Raw genomic sequence first — 20643 nt, 5'->3', positions numbered from 1 at the left:
ACTGGTCCATAAAGCTCCAAGGGTCAAGGTCTCTGGACCACTTTGGGTCCAGATCCAAGGCACAAACTCGAAGAGGGACCATTTTCTCCACATGATCACTCTCCAAAGGGGTTAGAAAACCCTAAATCTAATGATCAACACCAAAACTAAAGGAGGTTCGAACCATTACCTCAAAATGATGTCTCTGAACTCTGGAACTGCTTGAATCGCACCTCCTCCTTGCTCTTGTCACCTTCTTCTTGATACACCAAGGGTTCAAGGATCAAAAAGTGACTTCTTCTCCCTCACAACGATTTGGCTCACCTAGGGTTCTCTCAAGGGACTGGTAGCCATAATGGGAGGCTATAAGTGCCCTTAAATAGGCTCCAAACCCAGGGGATTAGGGTTTCATTAAACAGCATGGACTCGTCGAGTCCGAACGTGAACCCGGATGAACATCCGCGACCCTACTCGGCGAGTCTTGGCTCCAACTCGCCGAGTTCCTCCTCAAACTCCAAAATAATTAAATAAAATAATATACCTGGGAAATCAGGATGTTACATTCTACTCCTTATATTTGGACGAAATCATATCCACAAACCAAACCACTTCCAATTTACTTTCTAATACTTCATATTCCCTCTAGGAAAAATCAAGCCCAAGCTTACAAGTTCAAAAAAATCCCGAAATTTATTCTTAGAGTTTTGGTAAGTATTTCTTCAAAATCTAGTGTATTTATACACTCTCATGTTAGTTTCATCATATTTACACATATTATTATGTGTTAAAACTCTTAAGGTAATATCATCTTCAAAGTGTTGATTAACCACATTCAAGTGTTTAGGCTTAGAAATCTTCACCACATCTCTTCAAACAACCCACAAATCCACTTAAGGTGAGTTCATACCCCCACATTTTCAAGTTTTTCATGTTTTTGGGGTAGAATACAAGTCAAAATTTGTTTATGATACAAACAATTGCATATTTCATCATTATGTTAAAGTATAGGCCATTAATTGCATAAGATATGTTATCACTAACTTTTATACACATATTTTTGTTATAATAGTTTTCAAGTGCAAAACTAACAAACACAAAACATGATCTATGTTATAAAACCCATGATCAAAACTATGATTGTAAAACTACAAGGTTTTTGGAAGTTTTTTTTTTTATCAAATATAGCTTTTCTAACAACAAGGAGCACATTCTAGTTATTTCACCATTTTGTGGGTTACAACCTAAAAATATATATGTTTTGACCATACATTTTGACACTAAACAAGATAACAGCTTTGTATTTATATAAATGATTATATAAATAGCCTCAACAAACAAACAAGATAAACTATAATTTATATAGCTTGGGAGTCACAAAACTACTCTATCATTTTAAAAGAAACATATAATTATTTAAAGGTATAATTATTGCATTTACAAGAAAACGAATTTTCTGTACAATAGACGTAAACCGGTTGATACTGGTTGTGAGACATTTGGGTTCATCGTACCTACCAGAGTACACAACTAACACCTGAATTATAACCAGAGTCTCTTGGAGGGAGAGCATGACACTTGTGTATAGATCTATATGGGATTGACAACCCCACACCTCATCTGTTCGCTACAATTAGATTGACCAGTCTAGGGTGACAAATGTTGTTAACAGTTTCGACGTCCGAAGCATGTCGTTCAAGAAATTAGCCGCATTAGTATGGTTATAATAACTCACATTGGGTATTAACAAAACATTTGGTTTATAGGCTAGCATACACTCAAATAGTTTTCACAAAAACATAAATCTTACTAAAACTATTTTCCAATACTGCTTTACTTACATTTTAGTCTTGGGTTAAGACTTACAACAAGGTTAACATACATTCAAGTAGTTCTATATAAAGATAAAATTTACTAATACTACTTTCCAGTACAACATTACTTACATTTTAGCCTTGGGTTAAGACTTACAATGAGGATAACATACATTCAATTAGTTTTATATAAAGATAAAACTTCATATCACTGCTTTTTAGTACAGAATTACATACATTTTAGTCTTTGGATTAAGTACAACTCTTTTATAAAGAAAATATCAGATTTTGTGGAAGTATACACTACATTTTTACTCATAACAGTAAGAAATTTTCCTTGTACAAAACGCTTATGAACTCAGCAACTAAATTGTTGACACTTTTCAAAAACACTTGTATTCTCAGGAAATCAGTAAACAGGTAACCACAAAAATTTTTGGTGGATGGAACGTCGTCACATCACGTTATTTATTTTTGTCATATGCATTTGACATCATGTAAACAATGTTTTGAGCACGATGTAAACTTATTAAATATTCAATACAATGGTTGTAATGCTTTGATTCACTTGTATTCAATTGGTATGATACTGTACAATGATGTCATCTGCCCCATTACGTTTTCGCTGTCAGGTTTGGGGTGTAACAGATTGGCATCAGAGCATTTTTTATAGTGAACTAAGTATATCAAACCGCATAAGATATACAACTATAAATCCAATGGGACTAAACTCTACATTTAAGCCTAGATAGTTATGTAATCATATCTGGGATAAATATAACACCATCAACTATATTTGTACAAGATATGACCAACATGTCTTTACGAATGGTCATGGTGGGCAACAAATCTAAAACATACCAACCCTAAATACCAAGAGACCCTAGAATCAAACATAAAGATTTAGAATACTATAGGAGTATTTTATGATATTATAGAACCGTACACCTAGGTCCTCTATGTGTCTCCTATATCCCTATCCCCAGATACATGATATGGCCGTATTTCACCATTAAGACCCATACTAGCCTACCATCTTAGCCAATGTATGGATCAAGAAAGATCCAGAAGAGGATCCTGAAGAGTACCAAAGGATGGATGATGTGGATTTATGATGAGGGTCAGACAAGGAGAAAGGCACTAGGAGAGATTGCTAATGAACCTTAACTTATCATGAACAGGAATGAGACCCTTTCACCCCCTCCTTCCAGGATGTGCCCCCACAATGGACGAACCAGCTGCAAGTACAGGCTAGAGAAGATAGGAAACAATCCACATCCAGCATGCACCTTTTACCCTGTGCTCCAGACCCCAGCACTCCCACAAATCAAGCACTACCTCTGAATGTACTACGAATAGCTTGCTCAGATACTCGGGCTCAGGCTCTCGATCCTAAAGTGATGGAGATCAGAGGCGAAGCCCAGAACAGGATGACACAAATTCGACACACCCACAAGGAACAAGAACACCATACGTACGCGATACCACACTTACAAGCAAATCAGGGGAACAATACAGGTTGCCTACACTCCTTAGAATAAAGAGATGGACGCCATGAGACAACGAATCCCTACAGTTGAAGCTAGGGTAGTCTTAGCGGAAACAAAGAGAGGATGATGCCACTGGTGAGAGGCATGAGATGAAGGGGAACCTTGTGCGTCACCGTGGCATATGATAAGCTAGTATAGCCTAGTGAGTTAGTGACCACGCTACTTCCACTAAGTGTTTGCCTCATTGCCTCATTCATCACAACCAGTTGGAGTAAATCAAGCAAGGTACGCCCTCTGAAACAAGTATGCCCTGAATAAACTTAATGTTTTAACATCTAGGTTCTATTTTGGTAACTTAACATTCATGTAACACCTACCACTACTTACTACAATAAGTACATTACAATGATGTTGGTCGAAACATTCGAGAATCGTACAACAAAACATGTAGTTTATATGTATATAAACATAAATATAAATGGGATACAATCAACAATGACCATAGTTACTTAAGAATTCGTTTGTATACAACAGAATCATGTCTCCACGGGGAAGTAGCCAGCATATCGGCGCAACGCCAGTTCTACGCATGGACCCGATACATTCCAATACGTCGTAACAGCCGCCGTGACATCCGTTATGACACAACTTAGCACTAACAACCCAAACGAAAATAGGGACGGTGCCAATGGATCTAATCACAGTGACAACCAAGGAAGCCAATGAGTGTGTTACTGCAACGACTCCCTAAATTCCAAGCCTAAGGCCTCCTACGACAATGGAGGAGTACTGCCCAAGAAACGAAAGCTCTGGAACAAGAGAAGGGGCTGATTGATTTAAGAGCCTACCAAGAAACAACAAACTATGATAGTCCATACCACCACTATTCATACTGCCCCCATGCCGACAACACTGTATGCGGGGAGCTTGCCAGAATGCAACAAATGCTGCTTCCAACACTTTGGATTTTTCCGGGAATTACACTGTAATAATTGCAATAGAAAGGGACATACCAATCATTTCTGTCAGGCGCCAGTACAACAAACCACCCAAGTCGCAATTGCTAGGGTGGGTCAGGTTTGCTACAAATGTGGGGAGGCAGGGCATTTCAAAAGGGAGTACCCAAAGACTAAAAGAAAAAAGGTTAGCAGCACCGAAGGAGTTACCACCACGATACATGAGGAAGCTATAGGGAACCCCACTGTGGTACCGGTATGTTTCTCCTCAAATAAATCACATCAATGCATACATTACAATAGGGATGTGGAGAGGAGGCTCGTGAGTCACAAAGTATAAATACGTACCTAAACATTCACAAAAATATTTCCGGTAGAGATATCTAGGGGAAGAAACGAAACCACCAACAACACATAATTAGGATGCACTCTAACTCTAATAAAACATTCCTTCTAAATCGACCTAATACTAGTGACAATAGGAAATTTTGACGTAATCATTTGCATGATTTAGTCAAGCCCTCTTCATATCAATACCATAAGTTATGAAAAGGTCATTCGATTTAACTTACCAAGTAACAAAACACTTGTTATCTATGATGACAAATCCGACACAAACTTCTAAATCGTACCTCACATCAAGGATAGAAATACCTAGGCAGGGAGTACCATGCTCTTCCTTAGGCCACAATAGGAATACAAATTAGGAAGTGAAGGAAATCCAGAAATATTCCAGAAATCTATACTTCCTGATGTATTCCCAGAATACCTTCCAGAAATCTCACCCGTGTGCCAAGATGAGTTCAGAATTGACTTGATTTACTGAATTCATTCTCATAACCAAATCTCCATATCGATCAATACCAATGGAAATGCGGGAACTGTTCAGTCAACTGAACAAGCTACTAATTAATGGAATCATCAAACCAAGTTTCTCACCATGGGGAGCGCCAGTCTTGTTCGTAGAGAAGAATGGCAGATCATTCTGCACGTGTGTTGACTGTCAAGAGTAGAAGGAACTAACCATCATGAACGTATACCCTCTATCCTGATTCGACAAACCGTTCAACCAACATCAAGGAATGAGCTATTTCACAGAAGTTTGGTCCAAGGTCGGGATACCATCTGTCACACACCGAACCGATGAGATGGTGGAAACGTCCGGGGGAAGGCGACGTCATGTATAGTATCATAATAATTGAATAATAGAGATCAAAGCATTACAACCATCATATTGATAATTTAGTGTTTACATCTGATCTCGAATCATTGTTCGTTTGACTCCAAAACATATGACAAAATATAAGACATGACACCGTAATGCTCCATCTTCTCAAAACCTGAGTGGGTACCTGTTTACTGATTCCCTGAGAATACAAGTGGTTTTGAAAAAGTGTCAACAATTAAGTTGGTGAATTCATAAGCATTTTGTATGAGGAATATGTGTCTTTGTTCCTTGAAAATGATAGTATGTTCTTCCAAAAAATCCAATATTTTATTTTATATGTAATGTAGTCTTAAATGTTCCAAGACCGAGTTGTACAAGTATTTTCCATACTTAAAATAGTAATATGTAGTCTTATACATATATAAAACCATTTGAATGTATGATTCTAGAAATGTAAATTGTATTGTACTAGAAAATAATGTTTATGTAGTTGTATCTGTGTAAATCCTTTTAATGTATGTATCTGGAGCTACCATTTGTACTATAAAATAGCGTAGTGTAGAGTTATCTGAATATAATCCTTTGAATACATGTTACCAAAAATGTAAATGGTATTGTAATGGATAATAGTGTAGCATAGTTTTATCTAAATAAAACCATTTGAAGGTATATATGTAAACCAAACATATTGTTAGTACCCAATTGTGAGTTATTATAACCATACTTAATGACTGATGGCCTGTTACGACGTTCTTCAGGTGTCAGAATGGTACGATATTTGTCACCCCAGACCTGCTGGTCTAACTATAGCTAACAGTTTAGGTGCGGTATTGTCAGCCCTGTATAGATCTATACACAAGTGTCAAGCTCTCCCTCCAGGAGACTCTGGTTATAATACATGGCTTTTGTTGGTACTTAGGTAAGTACTTTAAAGATAGTGTCTCACAAAGCTATATTAATAGTTTACATATTGTGTAGTGAAATCCCTTTTTGTTTTAATATTTGCATGTATTACCTCTTCATAGTGTTGACATAGTGAAAAAAAAATTATTCTTTTAAATAATTATTTTCTCTCCCTCCAACCGGGTAAAATAGTTTGTATGTTCCATAAACTATACCTATTATAGTTTATATAAATGTTTCGTTGAAATAGTGAACCCTTTGAACGCTATTATCAAATTTTCCATGATAATAATATGAAATGAAGTAATTATATATGTTCGTTTATATAATTATACCCTTTTTGCACCACATTTTACAAAAGCGTTAAAGTTTTATTGTAATCAAATGTGTATCCATATGTATATTTATATTTTGGAAAAATATAAATGTAACGGTTCGGATTTTAACACAAGTTTTCTTGGGTTTTACTTGTATCTCATCCTAAAAACACAGAAAAATGATAAAAATTGTAGAGGTGTGAACTCACATCGGGTGTGTTCTTGGCTGGGATAACGAAGTGGTAGGGATGTTCTTTAATTTAGAATACGCGAAAATAGCCATATCCTAATAGTATTTAATGATATAATACATGTGAAAATTAGTTAAACTATCAATTAGAGTGTTAAATAACACTAGTCTATAAAAGTAGTACTTACAAAATTTCTAGGAATTAATCTTGAGGAAATGGTTTTCTGGCGATTTTGGATGATCTTCTTGAGGATTTTGAAGGTTTGAAGATGATTCTGGGGAAACTGTTTGAAGATACGAAGATATTCACATGAATTTTTAGAGAAAAGTAAAGGATTTATGTGACATCCCCCAAATTTATTGGCTAGAAAAGACCGATTTAGTTTATGCTTTTAAAATAAAATCAGAGTAAACTTTTAAAAGATGTTGCAAAAATTGTCCCCAAATCAAAACATGATAAAAATTTATCAAAGCATTTCTTAAAGAAATATATATTTTCATTATATATCAAAACCTCTGGATGACATGTTCTGATACAGACCAAAAGCATAAACATTACATTATAAGCCTTACAACAGTGATTTACAACTACTGGCCTATAATCCAAAATCCCTTGTCATCATCCAAATTATGCTCTGGGTTTACTACATGTAATATATAGAAAGCTGAGTGGGTCAGCCCTGGGAGCCTGGTGAGCATATAGGGTTTTCAGCCCACAAATAATAATAAATTTATTAATTTCATCAACCAACAATAAATTTATTAATTTCATCAACCAACAATAACCCTGATTACCCGTTCCCGTTATCCTCACTTTACCTCCCTAAACACCTATCATAAGGGACCTAGCCTAAGGATCATCATCGAGATGGACACTACTACTAAGGGGAGTCCTCAGCCATACATGTCCTTAAGGCAACCATGAGGAGGATGGAGTACACCAGCGAACATATAGTTCACCAACACCTACAGGTTACGAGCCCGTTAGCGTTCCATTAGACACTCAAGAAAGGTTTGTGGTTGTCATCTATACTCTGCTAGAGGACTACAACAACAACAACAACAACATCGAGGCCTCTCATCATATTAACACACAAAAACTATTTCATCTACCCATGTTATACCCGACATATTTATAGATAAAAATACATATACAGTTTAAATCATTTTAAAACTAATAAACAAACAATAAATATACACAAAACATATATTTTGTAGACAAATACTTCATATCTATGTATAAGATGAAAGTAACTACAAACTCACTTTTTTAATGAAAATTGGGTAGCACTTCGTTTCTTAAAACAATATTCTTCGATGAAACCCGGATGATTTCTCAAAAACCGGACTTCACACAGGCAAAGTTTCGACACGAAAACTATTTTTCTCGGGATCTTCGGGCTCTCCGGGGCTTGCTTATGATGCTAGGATAGTATTTTAGGGTTAGGGGTATTTATTGCCACAAAAAAGAAAGTAGAAGGTGAGAGGATGGATATTTGTAAACCAAAAATCGGATGGCCTGGAGTGCTATTTATAGTGGTTGTACATTTGAGTTATGTTGGGCGTAGCTTTAGAGTACGCTGGGTGTACTCCTTCTTCAGCCAGTACTCTAGGCATACATTGTGTACGCTGGGCGTACAAAGAGATCAGCCCGGACACGTCAAGGCTACAACACGTGTCCATCATGCGAAAGAGTAGGGCTACGTGGCTAATCTCGGACCGTAAACACTTACATGAGTACACTGGGCGTACACCTTCGGTACACTGGGCGTACTCCTCCGGACCAACCTCGAAGTTTGTGCCCATGACTTCAAAAATTTGTAACTTTCACATATGAACTCTGTTTTTGATGTTCTTTATATCCACGCGTAGGTGAAATTATGCTCTACAACTTTTGTTTAGACTCCGTCGGCTAATTTTGAATTTATTTTTAAAGTTATAGTTTTAACATGTCGGGATAGGAAAAGTCTGTTAAAAATTCACAACCTCTTCATCCGACGTCCGTTTTTGTTTGTCTTTTTACCGTTGAACTACTATCAACAAGATATTCAATTCTCGTTTAGGTCGTTTTGGCTAAAAATTACTCGATCCGAAATTCGAGTTTCGGGCAACATATTGTTATGCCAAATCTTAAAAAATTCATAACTTCCTCATACGAAGTCAGATTTGGACATTCTTTTTATGCACGCTCTCGGTTTAACGAATGCTACGACTTTCAATTAGATCCCTAAGGCTAAAAAACACTTTAACGTAAATTCACTTTTTACGTCACACAGTGTTGTGCAGGTTCTGTCGCGAAACTTCGACAAGTCATAACTTCTTCGTTATAACTCGAATTTCGGTATTCTTTATATCTCCAGAATCCTTGTTTCAACCACTACAACTTTCTTTATAGATGTCGGGTTCATCTAACGTTTACTTTCAATGCTTATTTTTATCATTAATTCATTAAATCATAATAATTAAGCAATAAACACATAATAATCAAATAATACATCTTTATAATTTCAAAAATAAGTTACAAAGGTTGACCTAGACTATTACATCATCATTTAATGCCTATCCTAAAAAGACGGGCATTACATTTCTCTCCCCCTTAGGATGTTTCCGTCCTCGGAATCACACATCAACAAACAAATGCGTGTAGTTACTCGTGATGTCACTCTCTGTTTCCTAGGTGAGATTTGGACCGTTCACATGTTTCCATCACACAAGCACTAATTCAACCATCTTGTGTCACCACTTCTTAGTATTACGGTCAACGGTTGCCTCTGGTTCTCCGATTAACCTCTTGCTTTCGTCCAACCTTAATTCAAAAATTGGAATTTTGTCAGGAACTTCTCCTCTGAACTTCCTGAAATAACATACATGGAAGGTGTTATGAATACCATTTAGTTCTTCTGGTAGTTCTACCTTGTAATCTTGGTTCCCAATCCTCTGAATAAGTTTAAATGGTCCAATAAACATTGAACTTAATTTTCCCCTTTTACGAAATCTTATAAGTCCCTTCCACGACGACACTTTAAGTAAAACCGAATCTCTAACTTCGAATGTTATTGGTTGTCTTTTCTTTTCATAATATCTCTTTTGACGATGTTGATCTGCTAACATCCTTTCCTTAATCACTTTCAGCTTTTCAGTAGTATGATGGACTATCTCAGTTCCTATAAACTACTTTTCTCTAGCTTCAAGAGACCACGACAACGTTCGACACTTTTCTCCATACGAGGCTTGATAATGTGCCCTCTTGATGCTTGAGTAGAAACTATTATTGTAGGAAAATTCTACCAAAGGTAAATGTTCATCCCAATTACCTTGGAATTCCAGGGTACATGCTCTCAGCATATCCTCCAATGTTTGAATTGTTTGTTCGCTCTGACCATCGGTTGGCGGATGGTAAGCTGTACTTAAACACAATTTTGTACCCAATTCCTCTTGTAGAATTCTCCAAAACCTTGATGTGAAACGGATATCACGATCTGATACAATCGTTAAAGGAACACCGTGAAGTCTCACTATCACCTTCACGTAAGTATTAGCAAGCTTTTCCATATACCATTTCTCATTGGTTTCTATGAAATGTGCGCTTTTTGTAAATCGATCAATGACCACCCAAATCATGTCGTGACCGCTTTTCGTTCTAGGCAGTTTAGTTACAAAATCCATGGTGATGTATTCCTATTTACCCATGGGTACAGGTACAGGTTCTAAACTCCCATACGGTTTCTGATGTTGTGCCTTAACCCTCGCACATGTCACACACTCGACCACATACTTTGCAACATCGAGCTTCATCATCAGCCACCAGTAGTAGGGTTTCAGATCACTATACATTTTCTTGCTGCCGGGAAGAATCGAGTACATGGTCTTGTGAACTTCTTCCATCAGAAGATCTCTTAATCCTCCCATCTCAGGTACCAAAATCCTGTCTTGGAATACCTTCAAGCCTTGGTTGTTTGTACTGACCATTAATGTTTTACCCAAACGTTCTTCCTTTCGGTCATTTTTCACTAAAGCTTCCTCCTGAGCTTTCTTTATACTTTCCATAATTGTCGAGACAACATCAATTCTCAACGCTCTTGGCCTTTTCTTTTCAAGGTTTACCTTCTGACTGAGAGCATCAACGACAACATTTGCTTTACCAGGGTGGTAAAGTATCTCACAGTGGTAGTCCTCGAGTAACTCTAGCCAGCATCGTTGCGTCTTGTTTAATTCTTTCTGATTAAAGAGATACTGAAGACTCTTATGATTGGTGAAAACTTTGCACTTTGTGCCATAAAGATAATGCCTTCATATGTTTAGGGCAAATACTACCGATGCCAACTCCAAATCATGAGCGGAGTAGTTCTTTTCATGTTCTTTCAATTGTCGAGATTAATATGCTATCACCTTTTCTCTTTGAGTTAGAACCCATCCCAACCCGACTCCCGACGCATCGCTATACACTGTGAAGTCCTTAACTCTATTGGGTAGAGAAAGAATCGGTGGTTTACATAATTTCTTCTTTAGCTTCTCGAATGATTCCTTATGCTTTTCACTATAAGTATAAGTAGCTCCCTTGTGGGTCAAAGTTGTCAATGGAGCAGCTATCGAAGAAAAGCATTGGATAAATCTTCGATAATATCCAGCTAATCATAAAAAGCTTCGGATCTCCGTGGGACTCTTTGGTTGTTCCCACTTTGTTATAGCTTCAATCTTAGCTGGGTCAACCATAATCCTTTCTTGGTTAACCACATAACCAAAAAATTGGACCTCTTGAATCCAAAAATCACATTTGGAGAACTTTGCATACAATTCTCCTTCTTTAATACTTCTTACACTTCTCGCAAGTTTTTGTCGTCCTCCTCCTAGATTTTCGAGTAAACCAGAATGTCGTCTATGAACACTATCACAAATTTATCTAGGAATGGTTTACAAACCCTATTCATTAAATCCATGAAGGCTGCTGGAGCATTGGTTAGTCCAAATGACATAACCAAAAACTCATAGTGTCCATATCTTGTTCTGAATGTAGTATTTTTAATATCCTGCTCTCTTACCTTTAGCCGATGATATCCTGGCCTAAGATTAGTCTTTGAGAAATAACTCGAACCTGGCAACTGATCAAACAGGTCATCAATCCTTGGCAACGGGTACTTGTTCTTTATTTTTGCCTTATTCAGCTCTATGTAATCTATGCACATTCTCATGCTCCCATCTTTCTTCTTCACGAATAACACCAGAGCTCCCTAGGGTGATGAACTAGTTCTAATGAAACCATTGTCCAATAATTCCTGAAGTTGTGTCATTAGCTCCTTCACCTCTGTCGGTGCTAATTGATATGGGGCTTTTGCTATTGGTGTTGTTCCTGGTAACAAGTCTATTCTAAACTCCACTAGTCTATCAGGGAGAAATCCAGGAAGATTTTCAGGAAAGACTTTCGGATAGTCACACACCACTGGTATGTTGTGCATTTCCTTCTTCTCCTCTTGACATCGATCACTAATGCCAACTATGATGTACATCCTTTAGAAAAACATTTTCTGGCTTTCATCAGGGAAATGATTCCGGAATTTACTCTGCATTTGTCTCTGTACAACATAAATGACTCTTTTCCAGGCAGGTTTACCCTTACTATTTTTTTCTTGCATAATATTTCGGCATCATTAGTGCTAAGCCAATCTATCCCCAGAACAATGTCGAAACCGTTTAACTCGATGGGTAATAGCTTCTCTTTAAATTCGTTTCTGTTCAGGTCGATGACAATGTTCTTAATACAATCGCTAACAGGTATGAATTTTGCATTACCAACTTCTATAATTAGGGTATCATCTAGCTTTTCTATAGGCAATGCTAGTCTTTCACCAAATTTATGTGATATAAAGGAGTAATTCACCCCAGAATCAAACAATAAATTGGCAGACAATCCATTTACAAGAAAGGTACCTGAAGCGAAGTGACATCCACGGCATCCTTTGTGGCTTCCAATGTCATTTAGAAAGATCTGGCTTTTGGTTTTGGTGGGAGATTGGGCTTCGCTGCCTCTTTCTTCTTTGGGTAATCCTTCAAATGTGCCCTTCTTCGTTGCACCGAAAACATACTTTCTTAATGAAGGTGCATTCATTGGCATAATGCCCAGGGTTTCCACATTTATAACATGTGACCTCTCCGTCACATTTCCCAAAGTGCTTCTTCTTGCACTTCTCACACCACTTCTGTGACACCCCAAAAAATTTTGTCTTATAAGTCCAGCCAACCAATCGAGAGTCATACTCGTTTTTGCTATCTTTTAGCATTGTTAAGGATCGTTTAATGAGTTCTAAGCCTAGTACACTTAAGGATTGGGGTTTAGGGATGAGTTAAATTAAGTTCATCATGATGGATTCGAGCCAAACACACCATCAAGTGGTGTGTACGGCTGTAAACATGAGTGTACGTCCGTACACTACAATAGGCCGTGAACTCATGCCCTATATATAGGATATTCCTTCACTTTTCTTCATTTTCCCACCTTCACCTCAAGAAGCTTCCATTCTCTCTCAAGTATCATAAATTCAAGAACACCATTTCCACTCTTTTCAACCCCTTTCTTTTATATCTCCTTAGAATACAACTTAGGATCTTCAAACACTAGCCATAATAGAAAGATCTTCAAGTGGTCTTCAAGGGGACGTGAACCACCCATCCATTTGGGTCGTAAACTCCTCAAAGACCCTCAAAGTGTGAGTACATGTTCTATAATTTAGTTAAGCATGTGTAATGCTTGATTTCCTAGACTTGAATCAACATCTAACTACATAAACTTCAAGATTTTATGGTCGTAAACTCTTTGTTATGGCCGTCAACCCTTGTTTTGGTCATATCTTGAGCCTCAAACACTTATAGATGTTTGTTATCCATTAGAACACTTGAACCCTCAAATCAAGACCCAAGATGCCTCCATTTGGAGTGTTTACGACCGTACACACTTGGTATGGCTATACACACCTCAAGCCTCTCCAAAATGAGGGTTTTGCTCACCTTCTTATTGTACATTTATCACAGTAGTTTCCCCATGGATCAAACACCCCACTTTGCATGGTTTTCCATGAGTTTATGGCCGTACACACATGGTGTGGCCATCAACTGAAGTGTGGCCGTAAACATACTTCCTTTGGTCGTACACTTCCCTTTGATCAGTCACATGTTATTGCAAAACTTCATTTCAAGTGTTTCCTAGTCCTTAAGGTTGTTTCCTTGAATGTTAGTTGTGTTAATGTAGCACTTGGTTCCTGGTATGTAAGATTTATCTGAGTATTTTGTATTATTGGCCTTGGACTCGGCGAGTTGGAGGCCCGACTGGCCGAGTAGAGACGAGACTTGGGACGCGGTTAAGTTGGCGACTCGGCGAGCCCATATTATGGACTCGGCGAATCTGTGCTGTCTGATGAAACCCTAATTTCCAAGGGTTTGCACCCTATTTAAACGACCATTTGCGCCCCAACTCCGCCCCCTTCACCCTCAGAAGCTCTCCATACAGTATAACCCTTGTTCTTATGAGTTTGAGGCTTTTTAGTGTGTTTCCTTGAAGATTTTGAGAAGGAAGAGGAGTAGATCAAGAGGAAGGGAAGGAAGCCAAGCATCTCCGTGTTCTCTCGGTAATTTCTTGGAGGTATAACTCGTTTTCCCTCTGTTTCTATGCTTATTGCTCCATTAAAGTCCTTTTTGAACCATGTCCCAAGCTTGGTTGTGCATTGTTGGTTGATTCAAGTTGTTAGCCTTTAGATCTAGACCCTATTCAGTCCCTGGAGCTTGGATCTACTGCCTTTATGGAGTCATATTGCACACAAGCCCTAGATCTACCCCTTTTGGTGCACTTTGAGCCTTAGAACCTTTATTGGTGATGATCTACACGTAAAGTTGGAAACTTTACGTGTAAACCAGGCCCTAGGAGCCCAGATCTATGAATGGCATGGACTGGATTCGAGCAAAATCGCGTATTTGGCTTTTGCATGAAGCAGACTCGGCGAGTCGCGAGTCTCCGAGTTGTCCCCTTTTCGTTGTGTCGAGTTGAGTAGTGAGTCCTGGGTGGACTCGGTGAGTTGGTAGCCGAACTCACTCATGAAGGAACTCGGCGAGTCAACGCCTTGACTCGGCGAGTTCAAGACAATCTTCTTAGATCAAGAATAGACTCGGCGAGTTGTTCATACAACTCGGCGAGTCACAGCATAAATTGTTCATCGGATGAAGATGAACTCGACGAGTTGTTCATACAACTCGGCAAGTAGGATGAAGGACTTGGATATCAGTTTAGAAGGAGAACTCGTCGAGTCAACGCCCAACTCGACGAGTAGAGACGGGTTGCAGGTTAATTGATTGGATAAGGACTTGGCGAGTCGGGGAGCTAACTCGGCGAGTCGGGTCAACTGAAAGTTGACTCTGGCTTTGACTTTTAACATGATCAAGGGTAAAATGGTGAATTTACCCAAGGGTCAGTTAGCAGTGTTTGATTGAGTTTTTTGTGGGAATTATAGCCGGAGGATTTCCGTAGCAGCAGCAACAGCAGTCAGTCAATTCCCACGCAGACCAGCAGCTATTTTGAGGTGAGTTTCCTTCCAGTAGGAATGGGTCTAAGGCACCAAGGCCGACCCGTGTAGACGAGAGGTTAGCACTAGAGTGTGGGCTGAGCCCGTATCTCTTGGTTTAGTTAAGTATGATATATGTGTCGGTATGATAGAGTTGTCTATACTTGTTGTCTGTGTGATACTTGTATATTATGAGTTAGCGGTTGAGTGTCGGCAAGGCCCGTATCTCTCTGAGAGTGAGTGTGGGCTAGGCCCGTATCTCCCAGATAGTAGAGTGTGGGCGAGGCCCGTATCTCCCGGTTATCGAAGTGTGGGTAGAGCCCGTATCTTCACGAGTGAGGGCGAGGCCCATATCTCCCGACTAGCAAAGTGTGGGAAGGGCCCGTATCTTCACGAGTGTGGGCGAGGCCCCTAACTCCTAGCTGAATGTTGTATGTTATATGTTTGCATGGTATGAGGTATTATGGGGGAACTCACTAAGCTTTGTGCTTACAGTTTACAGTTTTGGTTTCAGGTACCTCTTCATCGAAGGGGAAGGAGCAGGCGTGGTAGCGGCACATCATACACACACACACACTAGTTTTCGCATTTACGAGATTTCTCTGGGAATTATACTCTGATATTTTGATTGGTTGTACAATTTGGCTTTTAGACATGGTTTACGTTGTGATGTGGTTTGATCAAACAATGTTTTAATTATTAATGTTTTTCTAAAGTAATGTTTTAAAAACGAAATTTTTGGATGTGAAAATTGGGTCGTTATAAGTTGGTATCAGAGCCCTGGTTTTAGGGATTCGGACACACCTTCGAGGGGGTGTCTGTACTCAAATCGAGGGGTCAAAAGATTTTGAAAAAGAAAACGTTTTCTAAAAGTTCAAGTAAAGTATTTTAAAAAGAAACGAAGTGTGTGATGTGCGCAACCGGCCGAGCTCAAGTAAGTATTCCCCAAAGTACCCATACAAGCTTATGTTGTGTTTATCAGTTTCAGTAGAACAGCATGCTAGAATAGGACTAAGGATCTCGTAGTGATGCCTTATGTGCCTGCTTTATGTGCTTCAGTGTATGAAAATTGCATGCTAGAATCGAGTAGACAACAATAGGATAGCCTGTTAGGTTATGCCTGATAGTATGAGTTTAGCTCTGTATGCTAGATCAGTTTCTCTCTATGAGAGCAGATTTGCCTGAGATTGTTCCCTTAGTTCGAATGCTACTTGCTTTGTGCTTTGAGGCACTCTGAGTGGTGGGAGTTAGCCATTAGGTGAATACATCACGTCACATGTGATCAGGGTTGAATAATCTTAGAGTGCTGGATTTGGCCCTATTATGCAGCTCTCGTTTGAGTCTAACCGTTGTAGGGATGAGCCTGTTACTCGAAGGATTATCCAAGCCTCACCACATGTGATGGTATTCAGGTAGTGGTTAATTGGCACTACTAAGAGGCCTTCAGCAGCTGAGGACCTGGTAGGGTGGAGCCTGAGATTTCCCTAGGGTAAGCCTAGGATGAGTATAGCAGTGATCAGCCGTAGTGGAAGGGATCTGGTGGAGTCGAGGCAGTCCTTGAAGAAGGTACGGATAGATGTGGAAGGTAGTATGGGCCCGTACTACTGAAAGCAAAGGATCCGTACCCAAACCAAGGAAGGCCAAGATAAGAGAAGGGAACTTGTAAGTAGTTGTGGTCCCTCAAGAAGTATCAGTATCACTAATGATTGTTATTATGTATTGCAGAATGGTGGTACTACGATCGAGGCCGATAGATGGTGGTTCAGGAGAGGGGTCAGGTTCGGGATTAGGTTCCGAGCCAGTAGATGAGGGACTACGCGAGTTCATCGCGTCAGAGATCACCAGGGGTATCCTTGAGTCGACCCTCATTATCTTCGGGTCGATCAAGGAAGGGATCATCGAGTTGATGGAGGATCGCCTCAGGGCGTTCAGGAGTAACATGGCATCTGGCCAGTCGGGATCTCGCACCCTGTCCTTTAAGGACTTCAGGGGCAGTGGTGCGCCGGATTTCCACGGGGTAAAAGACCCCATTGCGGCCAGGCGATGGATTGCGGACATCGAGTCTGCACAGTTGACTAGCTTCTGCCCCGAGGGGTCGAAGGTGAGGTATGCCGTAGGGTGTTTACGAGACCGATCTCGAGACTGGTGGGAGTCAGTGGGTGACTCATTGGGAGCCTCAGCGATCAAGGCTATGACTTGGTAGGATTTTGTGACCAGATTCAGGGCAGAGTTTGCACCAGCTGTCGAGCTTCAGCAGCTGGCCAGGGAGTTTTTGGACATGAGGCAGACGACGGAGACTGTGGCGGAGATCACCGCCAAGTTCCGGGAGAGGGCTTTGTTGGTGCCTCAGTATGCGGGTGACGAGGATATGAGGAGGACCCGTTATCAAGATATGCTACGGGCTGACATCCGGGAGCATGTTTGCTTTTTAGCTTGCCCTACCCTGGAGTCCATGATTGTCAGGGCGAGGGAAAGGGAGATCGATTTAGAGCACATTCGGAAGAGGAAAGCAGAGGCGGGGCAGGTGGTTGGGGCTTCAGGAAAGAAGCCCAGGGGATCAGACGGGAGGCCGAAAGGCCAAAGGGGACCTGGCCGCTGCGGGAAATGCGGCAGGACGCATGAGGGAGCATGTAGGATGGGATCAGCAGGCTGCTACAAGTGCGGCAAGGCAGGGCACTTTAGCAGGGATTGTACTACTCCTGTTTCGGCTATTCAGACTTCGGAGTTGTTGTGTTTTCACTGCAACCAGAGGGGCCACAAGAAGGCCAATTGCCCCCAGTTGACAGCATCTGCGCCAGTAAAGGCGCCAGCTCCAGCGACCTTGCGGATCACTGATGGCCGGCAAGGCAAGGCAGAGGCTCCGGTGGTGAGGAGCCGGGCATTTCAGCTGACTACCGAGGAGGCACGCGCCACACCCGACGCGGTGACGGGTATGATTCTTTCCCTCTACTTTATTTTATGATGTTATGATATTGATATGTGCTCTGTGTGTATATGTATGCATTAGGATCGTTCCATGTGAACGACATCCCAGTTCAGGTGTTGTTCGACTCGGGTGCCTCCCGATCATTTGTTTCCCTTGCGCTTAGCAAGAAGTTTCCTAAGTCTTCAGGCATATTGGATTGCCCTTCAGAGGTAGAGATTGCTGATGATCGATCGGTGCGAGCATCGATGGTGTTTCGGGATTGCGTATTGCGTTTGTTTGAGGAGCACTACTTGGTAGACTTGGTTCCCATTCTGTTGCGCGGGAACAAGGTGATTATAGGCATGGATTGGTTGAGCCCTAATGGGGCGGTGATAGACTGCGCACAGCAGCTAGTGCGAGTCAGGACCCCAGGTGGGGGAGAGTTAGTGATTCATGGCGAGAGGCCACATTGCGGACCCACTGTATGTTCAGCAGCAAGGGCTAGACGCTATCTTCAGCAGGGATGCACAGGATATGTCGCATATGTGATGGATACCCGGGAGGCGGGTAAGGCGACAGTGAGCGAGGTTCCGGTGGTTCGAGATTTCGCAGATGTTTTCCCTGAGGAGCTTCCTAGGATACCTCCGAAACGACAGGTGGAATTCAGGATTGACCTCGTTCCTGGTGCGGCTCCGATAGCCAAGGCACCGTATCGGTTGGCTCCTCCCGAGATGCAGGAGTTGTCTACGCAGCTGCAGGAGCTGCTAGACAAGGGATTTATTCGTCCGAGCAGTTCACTCTGGGGAGCCCCGATCCTGTTTGTGAAGAAAAAGGATGGGTCGCACCGGATGTGCATAGACTACCGGGAGCTGAATAAGGTAACGGTGAAGAACCGTTACCCACTCCCGAGGATTGATGATCTCTTTGACCAGCTTCAGGGAGCGTCTTGGTTTTCCAAGATCGATTTGCGTTCGGGATACCATCAGATGAGGGTCAGAGAGGAGGATGCGCAGAAGACCACATTTCGGATGCGCTATGGCCATTATGAGTTTGTGGTGATGCCGTTTGGGCTCACCAATGCTCCTGCCGCGTTCATGGACCTCATGAACCGCATATGCAGACCGATGCTGGATCGGTCTGTGATAGTTTTCATTGACGACATCTTGGTTTATTCCAAGATACATGAGGAGCATGAGGAGCATCTGTGAGAGGTATTGGAGACCCTGAGGAGGGAGAGCTTGTATGCCAAGTTCTCCAAGTGTGAGTTTTGGTTGCGCGAGGTGCAATTTCTCGGACACCTTGTCAACCAGAACGGGATTCTAGTCGACCCGGCCAAGGTCGAGGCCGTGATGAGATGGGAGGTTCCTAAGTCTCCATCCGAGATTCGGAGCTTTCTGGGATTAGCAGGCTAGTATCGGAGATTCATTCATGATTTCTCCAAGATAGTCGTACCCCTGACGCGGCTAACAAAGAAATTCGTAGTCTTTCGGTGGGGACCCGAGCAGCAGGCTGCGTTTGAGACGCTGAGACAGAGATTGTGCGAGGCGCCAATCTTAGCCCTGCCAGAGAGCGTAGAGGATTTTGTGGTTTATTATGACACGTCCATTTCAGGGTTGGGCGCGGTACTGATGCAGAAGGGGCATGTCATTGCCTACGCTTCGAGGCAGCTCAAGCCCCATGAGGCAAACTACCCGACGCATGATTCGGAGTTGGGGGCGGTGGTTTTTGCCCTCAAGATTTGGCGGCATTACCTCTACGGGGTTCGATGTACCATCTACACGGACCACAAGAGTTTGATATACCTCATGGATCAGCCGAATCTGAATATGAGGCAGCGTCGGTGGTTGGACGTGGTGAAAGATTATGATTGCGAGATCCTTTACCACCCTGGGAAGGCCAATGTGGTGGCCGATACGCTTAGCCGCAAGGCGGCGCCGATCAGGGATATTTGCATGAGGATGACCGTAGTGACTCCCCTGTTGGAGCAAATTTGGGAGGCTCAACAGGAGGCTATCAAGGAGGAGCATCGGAAGAGCGATCGTGTGGTGGGTCAGGTTTCGTACGTCGATTATGATAGCCGAGGACTATTGACACTACACCGTAGGGTGTGGGTGCCGTATCACGGAGGCGTGCACCAGATCTTGATGGAAGAGGCGCATAAATCCCGATTCTCTATTCATCCAGGGGCGACAAAGATGTATAGGGATCTTCGTCTAGATTATCGGTGGCCCTGCATGAAGCGGGATGTGGCCTGGTACGTCGAGCGGTGCTTGACCTGCAGGAAGGTCAAGGCCGAACATCAGAGGCCGCATGGTAAGATGCAGCTGTTGGATATTCCACTGTGGAAATGGGAAGATATCACGATGGATTTTATCACGTAG

Source organism: Lactuca serriola, chromosome 8 (assembly GCF_051521515.1).
Source record: "Lactuca serriola cultivar US96UC23 chromosome 8, Lser_US96UC23_V15, whole genome shotgun sequence".
NCBI lineage: Eukaryota > Viridiplantae > Streptophyta > Magnoliopsida > Asterales > Asteraceae > Lactuca > Lactuca serriola.
This window is presented reverse-complemented; position numbering follows the sequence as displayed.